We start from the raw sequence: 27,651 nt of genomic DNA, 5'->3' as shown, positions 1-27,651 counted from the left end.
CTATGTAATACATATGTTATTTATAAAATATTCCTGCAAATCAATTCAAAATAAGAATATACAATGCTAAAAGTGTTCCTGAAAGAACCAATGCTAGTTTTCTTCAATTTCTTTAGCTGATTTTTAAGACTAGATACCAAAACTACTGAAGATCTGAAAGATTGACTTAGATTACCATTTAGAATTTAATTATTAAAAAATTGCAACATACACTGACTGACACGAAGAACAGGCTTTCTCCATATGATTACTCTTTTGTGTTTACTGCTTATTTACAAAAGTTTCCTATGTGAAAAGAAGAGACATACATTGGAAAAATCATTAACTCAGTTCAAAAACCAAAGGGTAACCCCTGAGCAAGACTCAAAAGATGTGGTTGTTTTGGGGTTTTTTTTTCCTAGCTTTCTGAAGTCTTGTTACTATGTCCAGAACAGAAGTTGTTTAAAATGCTTAGCAAGATGCAAGTTCAGGGGAAATGCTTCCCTTCAGCTGGCTGAGATACTCCAGACCAGTGTTGCCATGAATTTGACACATTTGAGCCTGCTCCGAAAGCGAAAAGCACAAGCAAAATGAGAAAAGACAAAGGAGGAAGCAGGGGAGATCAAACTATAATAATTTAGTTGAGTTTCAAAGTTAATCACTATAGTTCTTAATCTAGTTCCATGATTCCCACATACTGGGCTGACTCCCTTTCCTCTTCCAATTACCAAATTAATACGTGATTTTTTTTTTTAAGTAGAGCTTTCACTGTAGGGCTAACCTTAGAGCTACATCCAGTTTAGTCTTAGCTTGGTGAAAGCATCCACAATGCACATCTACACTCAGCTCATATCCACTCCAGTTCTACACCATACTGTCCAATATGCAAAGGCTTCCCTGAATTATCCTGAGGCTACTGGCACCAGCTATATAACTCAGCCAACTGCTGGAAATCTTGTTTCATCTTCTTCACTACAATTCAAAAGTTTTGCCCACCAATCCAGTTAACTTCCACCTTAAAATGGTCTAGAAACAGTCTCTGGCTACTATGTTTCTCTGAGCTGAATTTTAGCTTGACACCGAGAATTATGATCTTTTGCAGAAAATGACGTTGACACAAGCGTCCCTTTGAGAGGAGGCCTCTCTAGAGCTGGACACACAAGGAGCACATTCATTCCCTCTCTGAGAAAGGGACAGTGTATTCTGCTAAGGATAACCCATGGTGATTTGATGGAGTGCACCTGTAGAAGAATAACGTCCTGCACAGCCTGGAAGTTTTGGAGCACGACCACAAATGCCCAATGCCTGCAGTGGATTGAGAACTTCTGTGTGAGCAGTATCATACAAGTATTTGTATGAGGAGCCTGTCCCTGCTTCTTGGTGACATAGTTAAGGATGAGCACAATCAGGTGATCCACAATTTGTTATTGTTATATTTTTATCTGGAACTTACCTACCTCAGATTTCTACAGCTCAGTAGACCCTTGTTTTAGTAATGACAGCTCTTTGCATGGCACTCTGCTGGGTAAATTTCATCTCCCTGTTCACTGATACACACCCATATCATTCCCAGTTACTGTTCTCACTGAGTGCTCATGGAAACCCAGCATCAAACCTTTCATCACCTGGTAGGATATCAAAATGATTTGCAATGTAATATTTCTGTTCAGGTGCTGGGAGATACAGTGGGAATGGAGTTATGTGCAGACTCACTATATATTGTACACTGCAACCTAGTCCATTTACGTCCCATATGAAAGCTAACCTGCACCCCCCCAGCAAGACTAAACTTTAAATTTTAGAACTCTTTACACTCAATTTAGAGGGTTTAGTACCTGGACAATTAATACGTTGGGACACTCAGTGAATAAGAGTCCACGTTAACCTTGCAGTGCAGATGCAGTAATCGTGTGGATCAATTAGGTTGCTTTTATTTCAAATGGAAATCTGTTTCTTTCACAGGATAGGTGTCAGTACAGCCATAGTCTTCAGTTATGTATTCTGCTTAGAAATAGAAATGTTTGGGGGGTTTGTTTTGTTTCTGTTAAAAGTTGAGGCATCAGCAACATCAGAAATGACCAAAACGCTATGACAAAAATGCCTGAAGCCTTTGAAACAGATCAAAAGTACAATGATTTGTTTGATCTAATTTGCTTTAAAAGTGAATATTGAAATATTTAACATGCTTAGTTCCCACATAAGAAAATTACTGTGTAATTCCCCTCTTTCCCCCAACCCTGAAATCTCTCTTTGATACCTTCTCCAGCTTTTTTCCTGTAAAAAGCTTCCTTCTAGATCTAAATATGGTTATCGACTGGAAGAAACAAAATTACAATTGTGGTGCAATATTCCATTCTGCAGTGAGCTGAATTTGCTTAACCTCATGATCAAAGTGTACAGTATGTCTCGCTATTTGCTCTCATGTTTGTAGGAAATTAATATTCCAGCAAGGTGCACTCAGTGTGAGACTGAATTCACAAACAATATTATCAACAATAAAATAAATAAATCATGTTTCATACTAAGACATCATGGCTTTTTTTAAATGAAAATTATCCTTGAAAACAGACATAAAACATAATCAAATAGACCAAGAAAAGAATGAAAGAAAATCTCAGAAGGGTTTAAGTATTTGAGATAAAAAACAAAACAACTTTGGATGTAGGGGGAAAAAAAAAACACACACTTGAATAAGAATAGAGAAATATTGAACAGGAGAAATATTTTTGTTCTTCAGAGTCAACGTTTCTTCCTTTCAGTGATCCCCAGTGAAACCAGTAAGAATTCATACAAATAGGCACTGGAAGAGCAACATCAAAATATGCAATAAATGTAATAGGAGAAACCCAAAGATTGCAACTATGCTTACTGTATTTTATACCTTCCTATTATATCTAGACACAAAGGATTATAATATTTTATACTGATGTTTTATAAAATTCCTTCAACATTAAACCAAGAATTACAGTGGAGAACATGGAATCAATTTTTCTTACTAATAGTTTAATAGTAGGTAAACATTTTCATAAACCACCAAGGAGATCATATCATTCAGCATAAGTAGTACTGTATATTGGAGTACTATATTCTTTAAAAACCATTCTCACAGCGTAAGTTTGCCTTCAGTATTTGTATCTCAGTCATGGAATATGCAGTCATGGTGAGTTTCCATTTTACAGTCTAAAACTTTAGTTTATAAAATTCTTCTCAGATGACCTTACAAAAATTACTCAGGGGAAAAAAAAAATATTCCATTTGACAAACTACTGCATTCCTAATTGATAAACTCAGAATTCCTAAGGTGAATCACAGTCAGGACAAGGCTTATTTCATGATCACTTCCACTTTGTGCTTTACCTTCCCATCATTCATCAATTCTTCATTGCAAACACTGCCTAATTCTACTTGCAGTGCCTAGTATAACAAAAAAAAAAAAAAAAATCAGCCCCCACATCTCAGACGCTGCCATGTTAAGGTATTGTCACATTTTTCTTAATGGTCCTAGCTGCCCTCCTCACATAAAATCCAAGTTCATTCTTCATACAAGACCAACTTTTGTAGGGATGCAACTACTCTGTGCACGCATGAAATGAGATACTCTTTACAAGTGTCAAAAAAGACCCCCGGTTCTCCTAGTGCTGGGACCAGCATCGGTGTCACTTCCACACTGGTGAGAGAAGGCGACCGGCCCGGCCCAGTGCAGTCAGCATCGCTGTGGAAGTCACAAGTTTTATGATATTGTCCATGAAGCGGATTCAGAGCTCGACAAAGGTATGGAAAAGTATTACCTTCCTCCCTACCCTTCTGAAATCATTTTGTTGGCATTATTCTCAGAGTCAATTATCTGAGTGGCAATCACTGGACAGCTTAGTGGGAAGCTAAGCACCCACAACCTGGACGGTGCCCAGCGCTCAGGCTGGTGCCGTGCCTGTGCTGGTTGCTGCATGGGAAGTTTTCAGCCTTAGGGCATAACAGCGTTCCAGTACCAAATGTCTCACTTTGCCCAATTACTGCTTTAGAAATTCAGAAGGTAAATATCTGGGGATTACTTGGGTCATCACATCTTTCAGGGCACTTCATTTCACGTGCTTTGGGACTAGTTTTAAGTATTTTAGACACTTGTATTCGCAACAGAGGGAAAAGATTTACAAAACCAAAGTTGAAACCAAATCGGCCTCAACAATGCTGAAAAAGAAGGACAAATTAATCCCATAATCAATAGGCACTTAAGCACACGTATTTTCTACAAGTCTGTGCCAGAAAGTTATGGAGAACAGCAGGACTCCAGAGGACTAAAAACTGAAAACAATGATGAAAGAAAGGCTGCACTGAGACTAGGTCATCAGCAATACTTTTCAACTTGGCACAAGAAAAAATAATGGAAGTTCCTTAATTGGCTAAACCACATCTGTCTAACTTTTTGACAGAATTAACAAAGAGAAGTAAAGTCTGTTGCTGCCACTGAGACATGTTAATACAAATCTGATAACTTGAATTATGATAAACCAGTAGTTTTTATAAATATTTCTATGAGAAGTAACATTTTCGCAAGTCTAAAACTCTAAGATCTTGAATGACACAGCTCTTCTGAGTGAATTGTAAGCAAGTGGCTCCACTGATTTCCATAGGATGCTCCTAGTGAGCAAGGATCAGGATGACAGAGTAGCACCCCACAGATATACGTACAATACCCTTGCAAATGATAAGCAACAACAACAAAGGAAAAAGTTCTTTCTGGACCCCCATTTACCCTTTCAAATGCATATTTACCCAGTGCGATGCAACACCACGCCAGAGCTAGCCAAACTAGCACATTTATACAGCACCATGCAGGGATATTAGCTGAGGTCTCAGAGAGAATATAACCTCGTTAGAGCAACGTTGTGCATGGGCTAATTAGGCCTGCCTCTCAAGCAAGGCTAATTATTCCCAGTACAGCACCATACTGATATCACTCTGCTGCTTCTGGGTTCTGGAGCTAGATTATTCAGCAGTAGCTCAGGGATCTCTGCCCCACGCTGTATTCAAAATTGTAAACAAAATCTTGAGAAATGGAAGTATTATTCTAAGATAGCAGCATGATGCACTGCACTGTCTCACTTCATCTATCAAGGACATCAAAATGAAGCATTAACATGCCTACGCACTGAGATCATGTTTTAAATGGGAAATTCCACAGCTAGACCAGCAGTGATGCTAGAGAGAAAAGTTGGACTGAGGGGAACAAATATCCCAGGACTGGAGTCCAGGGTGGCTACAGTCATCTCACTAGGCACATGCCACACTTGGTAGGCCCTAGAAACAAAACAAAACAAAAAAAAAGGTAAGTAAAGACTAGAGAGAAGGTCAAGACTTCTGCTGTTTTTCTTAAAGACCAGCTTTGAGTAAAAACTAGTGCAAAACAAAAGGTTTCTTACTCTGTTGGCAAGGCAGGTCCCAAACTGTTAAAGTGTAAATCAGAGTTCCTGAACCGTGATGGAGTATTGGCCACAGTTAACCGAGAAACCTCAGGGTGTCTTACCACAAGTTTTAAGGCTTAGGAGAGTTTGTCTTTGTTGTTTCAGATGCAAAAACTGATAGCAAATCTGTGTCAGCAAGAGGCCTTACAGAGCCCAAACTAGAAACGACAAGTGAGCTGGGAGCGGAGCTAGCTGCCCTGAAAGCACGTGAGGTCCCAACTCTGGGTGCAGTTGCAGATGAGACTTGTGCACCAGGTGGATTCAACCATGCAATAGAGTGATCTGCACCGGATCTGGAAAAAGGAACTGTTTGACATTCAGTATAGAAGGAAAACCAGTACTTTTACATAAAATATACACAGAGGAGTCAACAAAATTGTCTTGTGTGATGCAGCCAGGAAGCTTCCTATTAATTCAGTGGAGAAGTTTTCTTTGTATCTTTAATTCAGCTATCTTCTTATGAAAAAAAACAAACAACTTTGAAATAAAAAGGCAAGGTGAGGTCTCTCGCATCACTACAGAACTGAATGCATCTTGTTTCGAGACATCTCTAACAAGCAGCCTAACGTACAAGAAAGACGACTTAATAAACTCCGCTAGGATTTGAGCCCTGCGTTGCTGACACACACTTCTGTGATAAGATTGAATTGCCAAGAGCCTTCCGTTAAGGACAGTGTTTTTGTCCAGCTCTTGTTGTGATGCCAGGTAACAATAAATCTAGTTTTCAAAAGAAACTCTAATAGGAAATGTGAAATTACAGAAATGTGAGCCAACAATTTAAGGCATTAGCATACTGTATCCATTTTTTTTTCTAACTGGCAGTGGTTACCAGTATAAAGATTTGAAAGTACAAATAATAGCTTTAATGAAAATGGGGGGTGGGAAAACCCCACACAAAAAAAACCCCAACAAAACACCACCAAATAAAACCCCAGAGCTGTGATGACAGCTTGTTCCCTAGAATTCCAATAGAATTAAACAATCAGTTTTGATGAGGGGAGCACAGGGACAACGCAGAAAGACATCATCAATTTAAAGTCAATTTACCTTTGTGGTTACTAGGCTGTAAATGAACGCCTCTTCTGTAATAACATAAGCAAAGAGTTCTTTTGGGGTTTTACTTAATACCTACCTTGTAAAAATATACTAGTCCAAAGTTCAAAATCGTGGGCAACATGGTAATAAAATAAGTCAAGAATATTGGGATTAATTTGGTCCCACTCCTTCCTGCTGCTCAACCTGTCCATCGTAAATCTTTTTTTTTTTTTTTAAACCATGAATGGAAGAACATTCAGAGCATTGCCAACATCTCTCATCGCAGTTTAGAACCCCTACCAATGCCCAAAATACAGCATTTTAACTCAAGCAGAAGAGTGGCAAATGCCATGAAGTCCACTACGTGTCCACTACTGCAAATTTACACACACAGGCATAAAAGTCATAAAAAGCATAAAACCTTAGACATTTGGAAATACTGATTTAGAGAACAGAAAGAGGAGAAATTTTGTTCAAAACTAATTAATTCATAATGAAAATTTTAAAATCTCAGTCTGTAGAAAAGAGAAATACCGATAGCAACTGAATATTTCATCTTTAACACGCATATCCATTTTCCACTCCATTTTTCAGAAATATCTATATCTACTCTGCACAAGCTGATGAAGTGAAAGATTTTAGTAACACAAAGCTTATCCCATCCAACCTCTGCACTTGTATACCGTTTAACATGTTAGTGCCCGATTGTTTCTGATAAAAAGATATACTATATCTTGCTAAAGCTGGTGATGTGCCAAGTACTCAGTGACACAGTGACAAATAGCCTTCTTGATTCCTGACAAAATACTCCCTCTGCTGTACAATTTACACTGTTACATAAAGCCCAATGCACATATATACATACTTAAACTATGAAAAGGTCATGGGTTTCATAAACCAGACAATTCACTCTTTCAGATGTTTTTCTGCATGACCTTGCTGAAAATCGAAATATCATTTGTATCCACCAAATATAAAGTTACTTGCGACTTAGTTCAAACAAACAGGATGAATATACTAAGGTATAAGCATATATAGGTACCCAGGCCTCAAAGACTATAACATTCCTAAATCATTTAGTTCAATTTACAGTGAATGTAGAAAAATAAAGGCTCAGATGCCCGGTTAAGACATAGATAGATATGTCAAAATACAAATATCTAAATATAAGGAATACAGAATGAAGTAATGAATTCAGCCATAGTTTTGTTTTGTTTGTGTTTTACTGCTTCTATTATATACCCAGAATTTGCCTTCATTCAAAATTGCTCTGTCTCTATAACTTCATCATGCCTCTATAGCAAACTGTAAGGTGGTTAACAAGACTGAAAAGCTTAATATTTCTGATGGGCTGGAAATATATTTCCAGATAAATTTTCCATTTAGAAGTTATGTAATCCAAACTACATGAAAAGATTTGGAAAACCAAAGGCATTTAGGAGATCACATCTGGAACAAACTGAAACGGTTGTGCCGAGTACACCACAATGAAGACCTGTCCCTCCCATGTAAAACCAGACCAACCTGCAGTACGTGAACTCCTGGATTGGCATCTATGTGCCATCCACGTGCCATATGTGTTGCAGAGTCTCTGTGCCAAAGAACACGGAATGACCTCTTTGAGTTTATATCATAAATCTGTTTTAATATTTAGTGTGCACAACCTCTCCCTCTCCCCCAGAAAGCTGAACACTTCTCCTAGGAGAGCACTAAAGTACATGCATGATTGGATGTAAGGAAAAATTTCTTTACTGAAAGAGTGGTGAAACATTGGAACAGGCTGCCCAGGGAAGTGGTGGAGTCCCCATCCCTCGAGGTATTTAAAAGACGTGTAGATGAGGCGCTTAGGGACATGGTTTAGTGGGCATGGTGGTGTTGGGTTGACGGTTGGACTCGATGATCTTAGAGGTCCTTTCCAACCTCAATGATTCTATGATTCTATGATTCTATGATCAGCTTTTAAAAAGTTTAAAATTAGTTTTTAAGGATAGGCATTAGTTTTTTTGCATTCAGATAGTTCACTAATCTACTTCAATTTATATTAGTAGGGCCTGACACAAACTCTTTCTCCCTGCCCCAGGCTCTTCCACTCATACAATTTCCACTCATAGAAGTGTGTTTAAGAAAACAGTAATTGAGGAACAAAATCACCTGCATCTCATGTTTTCATTATATATGTTTTGGGTTTATTCCACTGAGGTGTCAAGAAATTTAAGTTCTAATTTAAGGCATATTGTCATTATGCACTAAATTTCATTAAAAATTCAAATTTTATCTAGCTGTCATGAAGTTCATTTACAGAAATTAGCCATTCCAGGGCAGAAAGATGAAAACGCTGTAATAACAATAACGCTGGCTTATCTGGGAATACAAAACCAAAGAGAATTTCTCTCCAAAATTCCATTAAAATTATTCTTTTTAAAGTAAAAGTTAAAGACGAATTACTTCTAAGTGTATTTAGTAGTAACCAGGTTAGTTTTTTTTTAATTTTAACATTAATAGTTGATATAACTCCTTTTTATTTCAGAAACATGTCAAGAATATAGAATTATCCAAAGAGCAGTATTCAGAAGAAATTCCCCTTGCATTTTTCTTGTACGAAGCACAATAAATATCGTTTGCTTGCTAAGAAATAACAATTGCAGCTAGCTGCAGTGTATGCTAAATTGCATATATGGGAAGAAAAATCCATATTGTTCAGATCACACCTTTGAGTACCTGTGCCATATGGATATACACCAGGAATAACAACAGCTCCATTCAGAACAAGAATCAGGGTGTGTTTTATTACAGCCCCAGCATCACACTATAGTCCACATTTAAGCAAAGCTTGACAAGATCGGCTTTTTGCAGTATATCAATACCACCACAGGATGGCAGAAAGAACACCTGATAATTTCACTGGCTTTGCAAATTCCCAAGATGCTGGTGAAAACCTATAACCAGCTGAATCCTCTGCTGCCCGCATTCTGTTGCATTTGCGGAACAAGTGCCAATTACATGCAGGGTCTCACTGGCAGAAGCTTACACAACATTGTGAAAAGCCTTAAACACTATAAAAATTATGAGTAGTTTAAGTACTACTCATTTCCATGTTATAATCTCTTAAGAGCTACAAAAAATACTTGTAGTTTATGCCTTGTTGGAAAAAAAGAATCGGTTGAATTTTTAAATCATACTATCAGTCAGTTCATGGCAGGTGGGACATCCCCTTGTGCCAATCTTACAGCAAAATTACAGTGTGATGTGCCTCCAAGCACACAACCCCACAGATGGAAAGCTCCGTCAGACAAGTCTTCAGGCCTCCTGTTCAAGGAACGTGTTGTCTGTACACAACGCAAAGGAAAATCAGGATGCAACTGAGCCAAACCAGCAGCGTACTCACGTCAAAGAATGCTTCTTGCCCTCAGACAGAAAGTCATCTCAGGAGGCATTTTATTTTTCCTTTTCTTTTCAAGCTGTTTACTACCACCAACAGGTATTCGAGAGATACAGAGTAACCTGGAGACAGTCACTTGATAAATAATTGAACTGAGGCAACGTGTGCCCTAAAAGAAGAGCTTGCTTACATGGGACATTGGCTGCCTTTAGTCCCATAGCCTTGCATGTGGATGTTATTCCTGCAGTCACGGGATTAGCAACAGCCTGGGAACGAGCAGAAATGGCTGCTCATCAGTTTACCCAGCTCTTCATTTATAGCACACTTCTGCTTACTTACAGCACTGTGATGAAGAGACTCCAGGATGCTGCAGCTTGTGTCTCCATCCCTCTCCTTTTGCTCCTGCCAGAGCAACCTGATGTTCCACAGAGGGGAAATTTGGGAAGGAAGTGTGTGGGAAATTTCTGAACTTCAGAAGTTCAGAAAAAGTAACCACAACTTTGTTTCTTTAACCAAAGATTACTGGATCATACTTAAATCTTTTTGGTGTAGCAAGGTGAGGAGAGAAAGTCTTAATCACAGACCCTATGGGAGATTTTAGACACATTTCCCCCCCCCGAGGAAAGAAATATTACAAGATATCATGGTTTTGATCCTCACCAAAATCATGAAGTCTACTCTTTTTATTAGGCCAGGTAATTTTAGTATGTCTGTTGAAACACATCTCTCTTTCCTGCTGCATCAAGTAATAGCCTGAATTAGGTTTAGTTTCTACATTTTTCTCTTGTTCTGTACCTATGAAATTGAAAACTTTTCACATTTAAATTGCTATATCTCTTTCCTGCTGAAAGAAAAAAGACAAAGAAGTAACTGATATTGCAGACAAGATCTCTTTGCTTTGGCTGAGAAAAAAACGCTACTCACTGAAAGAAAGAACTTATATTAGTTTCAGAATAATGAGAGGAACAACTAATAGCTTTTTTCTAGGTTTTGGACAAGGATAAGGATTCAGCGAGTTCAGTCAGTTGAACAATTCTTGTATTTTAGCTAATCCAAAGAATTGCAAGTGTTGTTTCTACTACTGAACTTGAGAAGAATGTTAACCATACCCCCGGGTCTAGTCCTTTCTGCAGTATTTGTAATGTAATGTATTTCCAGTCATTTAGTGATAGACTTGCTAGATATGTTCGGCTGGTAGTAAGAATTTTTTTCCCAGCAGAAAATTAATTTCTGGATTTATCCAAATGGAATTAATGGAAGCCAACAGCCTCTAGAGTAGCTTTTATTTTTCCAGACTACTACTCGTTTCCTCTTGTTTCTTCCTTGGAAAGCACCACGGACTGCTCTCTGCTTTAATAAGGCACCAGCTTAAGCAAATTGAAGCAGCCCAACAGTAGTCAAATTAATTACAGTGTCATCCATCCCTTCCCCTGACATCTGAAGATGACACCTTGTGGCAGCTTCTCCTTTAGCATTGTCTTTAAAAGTGATACATGACTGCAATTTTCTTCCATCTGCTAGGACTGCCAGCATAACAGCAAGCCTGGGGACTTTTTGTTGTTGCTGGTACTTTCGATGATAACAGATTTGCACCTTTAACGCATACAGCAATATTTGACGGTGTGGTAGGAAAGTATCAGATTTCAAACTGCTCTGTGTTTGTATCTACAATTGCGTCTTCATTTTAGGCAGCATCATTGACAAGATACTGATTTTTCAGCATTGCAAGCCCTAGTTTTCTGATCTAACTAGGCTTGAAAGTTGCTACATTTGGATAAACAAATGCATCCTGGATTTCAGCTGGCCCTTTGGGATCTGCAGCTACACAGGAGTGGGCAGACCTCCGATGGTAGAGTCATTTCTAGAAAACAAACCACACGGGACATTCATTCCCCTGTTTATTTTTTCGTTAACAAATGGTAGTGCATTCTACTTGACTTTCTCAAAAAATTGTGTTTTGCTTTGCTGGATTATGGATGTACACAAATTGGCACTGTGAACTGTTTTCTCCTTCTTTCCTTCAGTGAACCTTAGCAATTGCACAGATTACCCTACAAGCAACTGTAGAGCCTATGTACTAGCCCTAGAAACAGTATCTTTTCTAACTGCTTTTTAGTTATGTTTTATTCATAATTCAGTGATCGGTTTAAATTTGCATTCGAGCAGTCTCACATGCTTCCTAATGGTTTCACAATTGAAATGCCTTGCTTTTCTGTTACCTGCCATTGATTGCTTCAAGCAGGTTTAATTTATTTAACGATTGAGAATATAGACCATAATATTAAATATGTTTTCATGTTTAGCCCAGTGTAAATTTGTGCTAAAAATAAACATGAAAGGCTTTACGTAATAAACAAAGCATCATAAGAGTACATCATACAATGGAGCAGCTATGTTAAAATTATAACAGTATCGTGAGCATGGATGAATCAAGAACAATTGCAACACCTCTTCACTTAGTGTATCACATATACTTTCTTTTTTCCTCATACATGAATCAAAAATAATTCTAAGTCCTTACATCTTGACGGCTGGGGAAAATATCACTTTGAAGTGAATTTCCAAATATCACTTTGAATTTCATTTCAGAAAGATAGGCAGTAGACATTTCAGCAAAGTTCTGCTTAACTCACTTTGTAAAGATTGGAAAAATGTACTACTTTTATAAAGAGGCACAATGCCAATCAATTCTGATGTCTGCAAAAAAACAAAACCTTCCTGTTCACATCAACTTTCAAAAGTCCAGCTCCAGCTTTCATTTTTGTGTATATGAGACACTGAAAACTCCCCTAAACATTTTCCCTGATGTTAAATTTGTTCTGAATGTAACTTCATGCTATAAATTAAAGAAGATTGCTTGTCACCTTTACCACTAAATAGCAGAAAATACAAATCTACTGCATTCTTACATTTGGGGCCTCATTAAGGTCCGCCCTGACCCCCAAAGCTCTGAAAGATCCTAATTTGATAATCTACTAGTAAACATGAGAACTTTTCTGTTTGCTCATTCAACTTTTCACACAAGAAAATACTGCAGAAGACAAAATTAGCCTAAAACTAGAAGCAAGTCTAAAACAATAAAATAGAATAAAATAGAAGAACCTTAGTGAAATTTGAATCTGCATTTGAATTTTTAATTTTAATTTAAACATTTTTGAAGACAATTGCACAGAGCAAGTTGGGAGAGGTAGCCCAAAAATATGTTCTTTAATTTCAAATCCTGCATACCTCAACTCTTAACTCCGAGTAAGAACTTTACAAGAAAAATATTGCTAGCAATCTCCTGTAAAGTCTACAAGAAAATGATCTTTCAGTATCAAAACCAATAGTCCAGTGCAAAGCTCCTCGTATCAGTAGACTTCTCAATGACCAGCAATAGGTTTCAGAGTAAACATCCTTCAAAGGTTACTAGGATCACATTGCTTTAAGACAAAAGAATAACTATATGTGAGTATATCTGACTATCTACACATTAGGGTAAATACTGCAGCATTTATCTGCACTGTGTTCACAATTTAAAAGCCATTTTCTTAACTACAGTGGCAAGAGAGATAATGGTAATGGAAATTTTGACTTCAGAACACAAGATGGCAGCCTCCAAAAGGGAATAGGAAGTTGTCCCAAACCACTTCCAACAATTACGGATCTTTTCATAGTGACATTAGGTCTTGGACTGCAAGAGTCCAAACTATACCATCCTTTTCATATGGATTAATCACAGAAATCACGAATAAAAGCCAAAAAGTAAATATGAGGCAAAGATGTATTTCATTAAGAGAAAATCATATTAAAAGTAGCTTATGGGAAATATTTTGCATATTTCCATCTATGACTTCTCAACAGGCTTTACTTCTGAAGGCAAAAATACAGATTACTATTCCACAATCAAAATTTACAAGTACAACTTGCTAATACATATATGAAAGATCATCCAAGAACTGTTCACATCTTTACCATACAAAAATGAATTAAATAAATACTTCTTCCTATAAACGACCAAATTTTATACATCTATGGCTATATTGCTATTTACGGGGGAGCAGCCAAAAGCCAGATTTCAGTTACAAAGCTGGATCATACTAATCCCTAGTAAACTTCAACGGTGCTGATTACCTGAGACTATGCTAAGTACGCTATACACTATGCAAAATAAAGGCCTAGCACAGTTTACTTTCCTCCTTAAATAATATGCAAACCGTCTGCATGCTAATAGTAACATAACTTCATGGATGGGCTTCATCTTCTGTAACTTCTACCTACAGAAGTCAGACAAGCTCTTCCAGACTCTCACATAGCAGAGAAAAAGATTAAACTACAGATGTCATAAGGAACCTTGGGGTAGAGAGAACCTAAAAAGCTATTTTTTTACATTGCTTTAGCCTCCACCCAGCTTATTTACACAGTAATGACTCAATCATAGGTTGTATACATAATCCCACAACAAAATACAAGTAACTACTCTATTCAATGCAGTTCCACTCGCATTCACATCACAGTAATAATAATGACTAATTATGTCTTAAGTCATAATATCTTTAAAATATATGTATAAGTAAAAAAAAAAAATTATGAGCTCCTCAGTTGTTTTTCATCTTTTTAAACAAAACATATTCCAAAACTAACGTATACATAATCCCACAACAAAATACAAGTAACTACTCTATTCAATGCAGTTCCACTCGCATTCACATCACAGTAATAATAATGACTAATTATGTCTTAAGTCATAATATCTTTAAAATATATGTATAAGTAAAAAAAAAAAATTATGAGCTCCTCAGTTGTTTTTCATCTTTTTAAACAAAACATATTCCAAAACTAACAAACCAATACACAATTTAGTATAGTACCCTAACAGCTAGTTAATAAAAAATAGACACTTTCCAGATCAAAGACAAGTCACTTTCCCATTCTTTTGTAATCAAAGCCTTTACTCCCCTTTCTTTCCAGATGCAAAGTCCTTTCCTTCAACATTAACCACTAAATCCTTGTCTGAAGGCACCTATTGCCATCCACCGCCCAGAGGTGGTTGTTTAGATTAACAACCTAAGCCTCAAAGTTGCTAAAATTAGGCAAAATTAATCCCATATTCAAAGCTGGAGCATCCAACTGAATAGAACCGTGGTGACAACAGTGAATAAAAATGTCAGTGACTAGAAAATTAGATTTACAGTACTTACTTGAGACATTAGTTTAGAACGGACAAGGAAGACGCTGCAACAACAACAGGCATCCTACAAGAACCACTTTATCTGGAAGGTTTCTATACCATCCGAATACTTCCCCACAAGCCATATGATACCTCAAATGATTTGCAATATAAAAGACCAAAGTGACAAAAAACTTTCATGTCTCAAAGTTTAAAGACAATTTAAAGCTTAAGGCTGGCATACAAGACGAGTGTGTAGGCAGGCAAAATACTTTGCAAGAGTAAGGCCTGAAGGATGCTGCAATGAGAATCATAACTAATATAACAGATGGTAGAGCGCAGCATACCCTTGTACTCTGGCACATTTCAGTTACTGCCTATCATTTGGTTGCACCTGTGTCTTTCTCTACTCAAAGATTAAAGTCCTGGGAAGCTGAACATATTTTGCTTCCATTTTTTGTCTCTTCCACACAGTTCCTCTGGCTCTTGATTCTCTAAGGTCTCACCCAGGCAAGCTGGCATCACAGGAAAAATGGGATGTACATTCAGACCTCATGAGATCAGACAGCCCATCACCCATCTCCAGGCAGGAGCAAAAATCCCTAAACCATTCCTATAGGCTGTATCTCACTAGGAATCTATTTCTGTACTCATTGGCTGTACGGTTTGGACATTTTTCCTCATGCTTTCTCTCGATATCCCATGATGTAGCTTAAACTACACGGTTTTGTTCTCAGTACAGGAAGACTTTTTTATTCCCTCTCAGGCTTTTTCAGAACACCGATTCTTTCATAGGTCTTTCCTCACATCACTCCTACATTGCTCCGAACAGACCCCTTCCAGCACCAAAACTGGCCATTTCTCCAGAATAAGCCTCACAAAAGTGCTGACCGGAATAGAAGGATTATCTCCCATACATTCAACATAACATTCCCCCTTAAACATACCAGTAGGATGCTTGATATTTGTGCAGTGTTGATGGGACCAACTCAAGCACAGCTTGCAATGCACTTTATATCTCAGAGCGTTTTCTGCTTCTTAGCTAGCCTTCCCCCTTCCACATGTGGTACACTACATATAAGTGCGGCACTTTACACTTTACTGGATTGCAGTGCATTTATTTCAGGCCATTTCTCCAATTTTTTTCCTAAGTCATTATGGATTTCAAGCCTGTCCTTGAACAAGTTGACAGGCCCTCCTGGCTTGTATATCACCGGCAGATTTCATAAGCACACTCTCAGCTGTATCGTGTAAATCATGAAAACATTAAAAAGCACCGGATAAGCATCTCCAAACAAGCAGACACGGCTGGTCAGTAGTTGCCCCCATGGAGGTGTTTACTGGAGTCACAGGGTGAAAGGACTCTGCACAGGCAAAACCAGGTGATCCAGCTGCCCACGGGGTCTCCACCAGTATCAGGTCCCCTCCTGGAGTGGGTTTTGCTTCGTTAGAGATGCACGCACCAGGTTAGGGACTTTCATATGGACAGTAGCTGTACAACTTGCTTGAGAGAATGTAAGTGTCAAAAACATCCTTAAAGTCATGATTTAACCATGTTTACTGTGCATGCTTAGCCCTGTGGCTTGTCACCCTGTCAAAGGATGAAATTAGGTCATATGAAATCCTTTTGGGGTTTTGTTTGTTTTTTTTCTTTTTTTTTTTTTTGACAAATCCATGTTGTCTGTTTCTTTCCAGTCATTTTTTTTTTTTTTTAATAAGGTAGAGGCCTATAAACAGGCAGATGAAGTACATACTCCAGCTTTTTTCCCCAGAAAAAAAAGCTGACAATGCATCCTTTCCCTGTCTTGCATCCTCCTTTTTTGAGTTAGCTCTACATTACCCTTTATTTTTCCCCACACCACCTATCATTTCTCTAAGATTGCTGCTCTAAGACTGGATTGAATAAATTTCACTACAAAGCACCTGGAAATAGAGCGAGGTGATCTCAAATCATCTCACTTAATTGGTTTCTGACTTTTGCTTCTTTCTTGTTCCAGAAGAGTCGTTACTCCTCTGCTGCTTGTGTCAACTATGCAGAGCTAATCTTTTTTACAGACATAGTGTTGAAGAAGGGAGAACAAAACACAAAACACTTGCGTCTTCCCAGTAATCTTCTGTTGTTATCTTTCCATTGGGTAGCAAAACAACTTTGTCATTAGTCCATGCAGCATCGGATGGAGTAAGAAGAGGAAGTAAATATTCTCATTTCATCTCATTTTTCTCAGATCATTCACAATTTTATTGCACTGGAAGGTTTTGTTTGTTTGTTGAGTTTTGCTTTTATTCCTAATGAGAAAGAGTGCCCTTAAGTTGGAAACAAATAAATAAAAAAAGCTCTGGATGATCTACCAGAATCTCAGATCCCTGCTACTGCAGTGCCTGCACAGGCTGTTAACAGAAGAAGATAAAGGTTAAAGTGAAATCAGGCTGTTCATGTACAAACCTGCAGAAAAAAAGCAGGCAGAATCAGAAGCTGAAGACAGTGTTGTGGAAAGCAGTGCAACTCTGATTGCAGGAACCGATCAATAATCCTGAGAAGGAGGAATACCACTGAAAAATATATCGAAAAAAACCCGAACCAACAACCCAGGAACTGAGGAATGTAGCAGTGACCATCAATAATAACTTGGTTTTGAGAGCACCTAGCACCTCCACAGATGAATGTCTAGATAGCACTGCTCTGTTTTAGGGGAGATTGTCAGCATTGCTCCCTATGTAAGCATCATTTTAAAAAAGTACCCAAACAAACAAGCTAGACTTCATCTCTTCTGCCCTCCTTTTCTACAAAAGGGTCTTATATTAATTTCTGTATTTCAGAGTCTGGTAAGCATTTCAGTAATGGAAGATGATGTTAGTATAACACTACTGGCTTAATTGCTTTTCTCTCTAGGAAAATCCTTTGATTTCATACTAGGAAACACATTTCAGAAAAAAACTGAGTTTGGACAGGGTTTCCATAAGAAATTTCACATGTCAAACACATTCTTTGGCATGAAGACTTACAAAAATGGAAGGAGGAAGGTGTATTTACAGTAGTGTTTTCTTTCATGTGAGTCATATGTTTTTGCAGCAAATCTCTGCTTCGCCCTCACTGAACACACTTTGGTTTCCATAGTGGTTCACATGCATTCACCCTTTTGAGGGAAATGAGCACTAGTGGCATTCAGTCCCAGGACTGGACTAGAGGTCTCCCAAGGGAAAGCACCTCCTGAAATCTGTGCAAGCCTGGATGTGAGGTTTGCAAATCAAGTGTTTTGCTTGGTGGGTCTGCTCCAATTGCACCACATTATGTGCAAACATAAACACAGCCAGAATCTAGCTGAGAAACATTTTTCCTTCCTTCAAAAATCTATAATCACATTTACACAGTCTCTTTCTCTCTCTTTTACAAGAAAACATTCTGTCATACCAAATGTTCCCACACTATTGATATTTACTCGTTCTGCAAGTTTCGTTCCCTCAGGAATGGTAAAGTTGCTTGCTAATTAGGGTCTCCTCATACCAGATGCTTTCCTCCTTTGATTCAATCATATTTTATGTCTCCCTCTTGTGGGAGAAGAACTGAGGTTATACAAGAGAGTGCAAGATAATATTTGAACCTAATACCCTTTTTCACAATGTATGATTCGAGGCATATGCAATTCATACATACATGACTGCAGAGAACAATAAATTCGGCATTATAGTAATTTTTTTGTTTGTTCACATTTCAAAGGAACTGACTGGCAGTATGACCACTAAGATGTGACGTACCCAGCACTGTTTCACACCAGGCACCCCAGGCTTACAGCCAAGGAACAGGTAGGGTACATGGAAGAACAACCCAGCACAACTGTTACGAACACGCTGTTTCCACAACAGTCACTCCAGTCTGCACAGGCATATCCTCAGGGGTAGTGGCACGGACCAGATGGCTTTCCATTCACATTTCCTACCGTTCTTATTACAAGGCTATCCTCACAAGGATTTCTTGTAGAGTAACAAACACACCTATTTTCCTGAATAACCTCCCAAAGAAACAGATTTTAACATTCCTGCTAAACACAGCCCTACATGAGAAATTTAAGACCTCATTCTTTGCAAAAAAAGAGAGCAAGAGGTAAAAGTGAGAATAACAAGGTATTAGAGAGATGCTAAGAGATTTCCTTCCATCAGGGTGAATTGTGGATGACAACAGGGATGCACCTACTCTTGACCTACTTTTGTCAGAAAATAAGAATGAAATTCTGTCACATACTTTAGTATACAAAGAAGAGGTGCTGGAACAAACACATAGGATGAGAAGCAATGAGCCGTCAGCCTGGTCACGTCATCATCAGAACCAGTGTTCAAAAAGACAATGATGCTTGAGGTCTCACAGCCAAGCATGACAGGCACCAGGGTAAGAGACGCAACAGGTGAAATTTTGACTTTGTTGAAATCAGTAGGATTTATGCGACGACTTGATTCAAGGTGCTGTGTTCCAGCATTTCCACAGAGTAATTTTCATGGACTGAAATGTATTGTTTGCTATTTTATGACAGATCACCAACTCAACTTAGTATGGGAGACTTAAATACTTCGTATTATAAAGCTTCTGTGCTAGTATTTGAAAGATTATTTTGCAAATAAGTTGAGGTCAAGCCCACAAGAACCATAAAATGTTGTACATGTTAAAGCCTGAATATCCATAGCATCTCTTACATGATATATATGCCCTGTAAAGTGAATTACAAATATTTGCAGAAATTACACATCCGCTCTAAAAACGTCAGATCTTGCTGACACTAGGAAAAACACAGGAAGAGTTATGGGAGCAGTATGCTATAGATGAAAATTCTCCAATGAGTACATTTTGATTAATGTTGCTGCTGCATTCACTAACAAATGACAGGCAAGGTCACAAGTAATTTCAGTAGTCCTCCATTCTACAACCTCCACGGCTATATATAGCAGGCACCATATTTTACAGGAACACTTCCCTGAGATGAACTAAAATACTTTGGAAACAGTAATAATATACAAAAAGCTGTGAAATTCACACCAGATATTTGGATATAAAGTCATAAAAAAATGATATGTCAGATTTTCTTATGAAAGATCGAGATATCTTAAAAATTTATTATATTCATTTTTCTCTCTATAGTACATTGTCTTACTTGCAAAATCTTAAGAGCTAAAAGGCAATCTACAACTTTAACCCAATGAAGCAAAAGGGTCTGAGGATACAGATTACCTGGCAAAGCTGGAACATTATACAACTTTGCCTACTGAGACAAGCTTAATTGAAGCATGTCTGCAAAAACACTGTACTACTTTTTACTTGAGAACTAAGTTATAAAACACCAGAAACCCATATGCTACCTATACCTACCTGCCATTCAGACATGCCCTATTTATATAAGGCTTAACTCTAGATATTAGATAAGATGAGCAGTGAGGACTTAGCAGTTTTATCTGCATTTCACAAGGTTTTTAAATCAGCATAATGGAATAACAGTTTCTGTTGTCTGATGTCAAGCCCAAAACAGCATGGTTAACCATTTGAACTCCCTACATTCTTCACTGTCATGCCAAAATTCACCTCAACTCATTAACAGTTGAGAGTGACTTCTATCACATAATCTATCACATTGACTTTGAACCACCCCAGCTCATTTGTAAGGGATGTTGTTACCAACTAGAGAAGAGCTCTGTCTGCAAACTCCCCTCTCCCTGTAGTCAACATGAAACACACAATGAATAAATAGTCTCTTCAGCCAACAATTTTATTTAACACTATTCTAAGCAGCTTAAGAATGCTAAAAGTTGGTTAGTTTTCAAACATATTCAATGCCACCTGATTTTATTGGGGTTTACATCAGCTGCAACTCCTGCTTTTAATCTCAACCACTCCTATTTGCATAGCTAAACAGAAACAGACTGCTGCAGGGGAGGGAAGGAGGAAATAATGCACTTTATGCATTTAATACCTGGCCATCTGGTACTTCAGAAATGTGTTCAACTTCAAGACAGCAAGAAAATAAAATGAAGGAGCCAAAAGAGGCTTTGCCGCAGCAAAAATGCATTTATTCTATACAAACAGGGCAATTGGCAGCTGATGCAGAGGATATACACATAAATCCAAATGCTAATACACAGGGATTATATGAATAGAAATACCATAGGTAAGCAGTATCAACGGAAAGTAGAATAAAGTCTCTCTGTCCTTGACATCCTTATTTAAATGAATTTTTTTCTAATTTTCTCTTCTGTATGTCACTGAAAGAGTGGGAAGGAAATGGAATACTTAAGGCAGTTCCCTTCACCTAGAGAAGAAAAAAAACCAAGAAATGCAGTAATGTTTAGCAGCTTCAGCATCCTCAGCAACATTTGCTAGATGTCTTGGGAGAAACATATAGATAGTAGGTGGAATTTCTCATTAGCACGCTACACGACTGCAGTACTGAAGTACTGAAGAGACCTTAAGACAGGTACAGATAAATGGGTTTATCGGTAGAGAAAGGTGGTGATCCCATCGCAGGAAGAAATCAAATTGGAGAAGGCCTTTTACTGCTTCCAGTAAACTTCAAGAACATGCTCTAGAGACACAGAAATAGTATGAAAACAGTCAGAAAATAGATGGTTCAATCCTCCACAGTTTCTCTGTCTATGGTCGGTAGATCACCTGTGGTCCCTCAGAAGATGGTTCATACATAATAGTAGAGAAACGTGAGAAAAAAAAGACCCAGATACACTTTGAAAATTTTTGTAAAGTTTTCTGCAGGATTTAGCAGAAAAAAAATGGAGGAAAGAAAAAGGTAATAAAATCTTGCAGCTGGTCCACAAATAAAAGCCATTGTAGTTACAGTGTGTGAAAAATACATGGATTGTTTTAAAATTATTAGGCAATGCATGGATTTTTCCAGGTTTTTTTTTTCCCCACAAAAGTATACTGAAAATAACAACTGCATGTTAATCAGGAGAATTATCAATAGATGGCCATAACAAAAATACTCAAATTACTTTAGCTTCATTTTTCATTAGAAAGAGAACAGTGATCAGGCAATTAATCACAACACACCAGGAAGAAGAAGAAAATGGAAGCTAGAATGAGGTAAGTGAGCGTTTGACCAAGTTCTACATTTTCAGGTCACAGGCCTGATGAAACTCATTCTTAGAAAGCACATTAGAGGAAATTTAGAGCACTTAAATACTCAAATTACTTTAGCTTCATTTTTCATTAGAAAGAGAACAGTGATCAGGCAATTAATCACAACACACCAGGAAGAAGAAGAAAATGGAAGCTAGAATGAGGTAAGTGAGCGTTTGACCAAGTTCTACATTTTCAGGTCACAGGCCTGATGAAACTCATTCTTAGAAAGCACATTAGAGGAAATTTAGAGCACTTAGTACTTATTTAAGAAGACTTATGGGAAAGAAGTGTGGCTCAAGAACGTTGGAAAGAGTAAACAAGAATACCTATCTTCAAAATGAGAGAAAATTGAAGAGTTTGGGAAATGTGGACTACTCGGGGTAAACTGAAGTCCCAGAAAAACACTGGAGCAAATAAAAAGCACCTAGAAGACAGGACAGATTACATAAGTATTGTCAACATGGATTTTTTAAAGAACAGACTGCTAAATCAAGTTGATTTTCTCCATGACAGGATAAAAGCCCTTGTGTGAAGGGAAAAGTCAGTAGATGTCTTACGTTCACCTTAGCAGGGCTTTTGGTACTGTCTCACATGACATTTTCATTAGCAAGTCTAGATGAACCCTCTTTAAAATGGGTAAAACTGTTTTGAAAACCATATTCAGACCTATCAATGGATAACTGTCAAAACAGGGTGTCAGAAAAAAATGTATCAAGTAGGATTCTGCAGAGGGTCTGTCCTGGGTCTAGTAGTGTTTATTCAGTAATTTCATTAATCATTTAGATGATGGAACAGAGTGAATGCTTATGAAATGCGACATTTGTCTGCACACAACACAGGGCCTGCAGCTTCTTTCAAACCCCTGGAGAACAAGATTGGAATCAAAATCATCTTGACAAAATGGAAAAATGGCTTAAAAAAAAAAGACGTTATTTAGTAGGGAGAAATGTGAGATACTATACCTATACCTAGGTAGAAATAATCAGCTGTACAAGATACAGAATAGTTGTCTTGGGTAACACTTCCTAATGAGAAATTTTGGAATTGTAATGGTTACTTACATGAATGAACATTATCATACCCTTACAAAGTTTTAGTAAAATAATATATACAGTGTCTGAGGCTCCACACAGTCTAAACACAAGCTTACGTTCCAGTTCAACAGCAGACAGTAGATGGAGTGGAAATCCGGCTGAGCTTTCTGCTCCACTTATCCTAGCATCAAATTCCTGAAGCACCTCAGTCACGTTATTAGTCTGGGAGACAGCTCTCAGACTTATGTTCCATAGGAGATATTCTTTTAGGGAATAATGGAGGGCTTAGAAGGGCAGCTCTTCTCATCTGGGAATCCTTTTCAGCAAAGGGAACAACTATATTCTTTCTAACTGGCTTGAAGCTAGCCACACGACTGGGACAGGTCAAATAAATGAAGACAATTTCAATTTCATTTGGAGTTACGATGTGGAAAAATACATTAAGAGTAAGGTAAGGAATTTAAATAACTTAGTAAGCTTTAGACTATATTTACAGATAAATGTCTACAAACTTGGGTGACTTTAATAAGTTTTGCATCAAAAAAATCAGACCTTGTCTTTAGTGGAAAGAGAACAGGCATTATAATACTAAAGTCGTACAAACAGCTTTGAATTCTCTTACCACGAAATGGTCATTTAAAAAAAAATTAGTCTATATTTGGAGAATCAAAGAAGTTGCATAAGGGAATGCTGGTGCACTGCATTTTCAAGATCCTTAGGAAAAAAGTCTCCTATGAGCCCCATGTCATCACATTTATGCAGGCAATGAAACAAACAAACAAATGACGTAAATATGAAAGTCAAAGTTGGTAGGATTAAAAGTTTGTTCCAATTACAAGGCAGAATTGAACACTTCAAGTGAAGCCTCAAACTGTAGGAGACTATTGAGTTTTCACAACAGGGATGTGAATTGCACAATGCTTAGTACAAGCTCTGTTCATTTCAATTTGAGAAAATTGAGGATTTCACTCTAGATTTACTGCTGTGCTACATTTAAGATTTGGTAGGTACTGCCAAAATACTGGTTGTGTGTAATACACATTCTTAAGAGGCAGCTTTATCATGGTGTGTCTTTTGTGTAGGGTGAGGTGGAAGAGAAACAGTGTCAACAGATACTTGGATTGTGTTTGCACTATGCCAACTCTCTCAGAATAACTGAGAACTTGATACCTTGCAATGAAGATATATATTGTGCATAAAGTTATTTCCAGAAAAGTGTCGTGTCCCCCCGCTCCCACCCCCGTCCCCTTTAAAAAAGTCACATTTTATTGCATGTAACCACCATACAAAATGGCTAAGGAACACCCAACAGCAAGAATCTCATTCTGCTTTGACATGGCTTAATAGGGGTCTCTCAGATTATTTCAGACGTATCAAATGACAACTTTTAGGCCTGACATGCTAGTTGAATCTAGTCATTAGAACTCAGATAGGTCCACTTACAGGATTAAGACTATATTGGTGTGAGAAGGAATCCATGCATCTCTAATGCCATGCAAAAAAATTTTTAACCCTCTTTTTTTATATACATAAAACTGATCATTAGAAGTGAAAGTTCTATAAATTCACTCCATAGCAAGTTTATTTTGCCCATTAGTTTTCTGGGGGGTTTTTTTGAGGTTTTTTAATGCTACATTTTCCGTGATTTTTTTTTTTTTCTCCCTTAAAAGAGATATTGTTATGAGTCCTAATGTATTTAAGTTTATAAAATGTTTGGAAATCCTTGGGTGGAAATTAAACTGCAAGTTTATAAGAACTATATTTTTTTTCATGAAAGATGTGTTTACTCCACAACACAAAATATCAGGTTCATGTTAGGCAGAGAATCATATAATTATGTAAAACTATCAGTCAGGGATGAATCATCACCAAAACAAGGTCTGACAATCTCTTTTCACAAGTAGATGGAGAAGGAGCTACTAGCCATCTGGATGCAGCAATTTCAGATACTCAGTTGATAACTCAAACCAAATACAAAACTTAGTTTCCCACCTTCATAGCAGCAATGCCATGCTCACATCCATAATGCAAAGAGAACATGAGCATACTTCTCACAGGAAGCTTTTTAAACAAGAAGAAATGTTTCCAGTCGGTTAGCTGTTATTTTAAAAATTTGAACAAAACCCAAGAGATCAAAGATTGAAATAATCTTCTGTATGACAAGCAAGTCAAAGTGGAACCCTCTTGTTGTTACAATTATCATGCTTATAAATACATTTCTATGACTTCCATGAAATGTCCCTTACCTGAATTATTTTCTGTACAGTAAATTTTTATTATTTCTGTAACGTAGCTAATGATTACAATTTTACATATATACCTGTGAAGTAACAGTTTGATTTTGACTTATGATAGACCAAGGGGAGTGGCAAAAGTGATAAAACTAGTCCTCCTTATATCAATAGTTTTCACAACCAATATTTCTTCCAGCTGTCTACCTATGAAATTATAATGCTCAGCATTCTTTAAGAGAGTAAGGCTTTTGTGGGGAATATTTTAGTCTGTTATTATACCTGGGGATATAAGACGACAACAGCTTTATAAATGTGGTAAATTTCCTATTACAGCAAAATACCAAACGAAAGCATATCTCGACTTTTAAAAGCACCTTTTGATTATTTAATGACTATACACACACAGAAATTCTCTATACCTTTTATAACTTCTGGCCTTTGGTGACTTTTAATCATACACACTCACACAGACAGAGAGAGCAATCTGAAGCAAAGGCAAACGATAGATGAACCTTGAGGCCATATTGATTCCCTCTGCTGTAATGCAACTCAGGAGTGCAGTACAGCATCATTATTAGAGATGCTGTCCATTAATTTTTCCTTGCTCTACAAGTCCTTAATTATAACATATTAACAGTGCATGCCTGAGTGAGCACGGCTCTAATTTGAAACTGAAACAATGCTTGCATCCCATCGTGAGCAATATTAATTAAAATCTCTCTTCTGTTTTCCCTTAACTGTCCTCCTGACATTTCCAGGTAAAGTTAAATAAAAATGTATGTCAATATGTGAAAGCTGGCTATCAGCAAATACATAATGTAACTGAAATACTGGATGTTGAACATCAATTTAAATGGTTTCCCTTTGGAAACTGTGTGTTTGTCCACGCAATTTCATATTATGGTCTTTACTAATAACAGTAATCATATCAGGCAGTCTTTGCACATTTGACAAGTTGGTAATATCACAAGAGATATATGCATGCTTTCTGGGATATTAAGTGTAATACCAAGTAATAACTCGTTTGTGAATTTATTGATATTCCAGCTAAGGAAAAAAAAAAAATTAAAAGTGAAAAAAATAAACATCAAAGTTTTAAGAATAATTAAAACATATAAAATGAAAGCTTTATATACAAGATAAAGTAAAACATACAGCAGAACAGGAGTAATAAACAAAATAATCCTTGTGCAAAAATTCAGTATCTGAAAAAAGTTTAATATTTCCGGTTTAGGTCTTTGAAGCCCAGTTAGTTGCTGGTTGATATCACGTTGTTTAGCTTACTTGTAAGTAAGCCTACAGAGCTTATAAAAGCTCTTTGAATAAAGTATACTTGGCACACTCTGCTGTGCAACCAGCCTTTTTCTCAGGAAAGTAACCTGGTCAGCAATATTTGCATAACTACATTTAAGACCGTTCATTCTCAAGCTGAAATAAGTAACAGAAAATATACATAATATTCATCAGTATACAAGTATTTTTTTCCCAACAGAATCTTGAAGACATCCGACGTGCACACAAACCTATGTTCAAATTACTGCTATTTGGTACCTGAATAGTAGTGCCCATGACGCCCATTCCTGATGAAAGTGACTACCGCATGTAAAACGCTGGCTGTGCTGAGCATGAGAAACGTTATCCCAACAGAAAAGCCCAGCTTGCCAACAAGAATGATAGCAAAAAAAAAAAGCTCTTAACAAAGCTCCTACTGTTGCAGCCAGGAAGCACCCAAATTGTAGTGGCCTATTACTCTTCTGATGACAACCAGATTAAGCGAAGTCTGACTGTGAAATGCTAAATTCAAATGATGCTAAATTGAATGTTTTCTAGAAATGCCCCACATCTGAGAGAATACATCAGTTGGCCTAGAAGTTTTTTGTTCTTTCTTCTGGATCTTCATTTTTTTTCAGCTAGCTGGATAAAAGTTCTCATACTGAACCACCTTCCAACTACATTTTTTCTATCAGAAGTATTATATTCCTATGTATCATATTTCAGTTACAAGCATATCAATCAACAGCAGCAGCATAAATTGGAATCCCACAAGTTTTTTGTTCTTTCTTCTGGATCTTCATTTTTTTTCAGCTAGCTGGATAAAAGTTCTCATACTGAACCACCTTCCAACTACATTTTTTCTATCAGAAGTATTATATTCCTATGTATCATATTTCAGTTACAAGCATATCAATCAACAGCAGCAGCATAAATTGGAATCCCACTTCTGGCTTGCTTTTTTTTTTTTTTTTTTTACGGAGACTCTTTTTCTTC

At 37.3% G+C, this 27,651-nt stretch overlaps 1 protein-coding gene across 1 annotated transcript in view; it reads right to left on the bottom strand.

The window, feature by feature from the left end:
• PTPRN2 (protein tyrosine phosphatase, receptor type N2) overlaps positions 1–27,651 on the bottom strand; it is a gene marked incomplete at its 3' end in the record, with an annotated part of 561,766 nt that overhangs the window by 517,861 nt on the left and 16,254 nt on the right. The window lies entirely within an intron of this gene.

The sequence above is a fragment of the Aptenodytes forsteri genome, unplaced genomic scaffold, assembly GCF_000699145.1.
Source record: "Aptenodytes forsteri isolate BGI_AS27 unplaced genomic scaffold, ASM69914v1 Scaffold257, whole genome shotgun sequence".
Classification (NCBI taxonomy): domain Eukaryota; kingdom Metazoa; phylum Chordata; class Aves; order Sphenisciformes; family Spheniscidae; genus Aptenodytes; species Aptenodytes forsteri.
The sequence above is the reverse complement of the archived record's forward strand: the minus strand, read 5'-3'. Positions and strand labels throughout refer to the sequence as shown.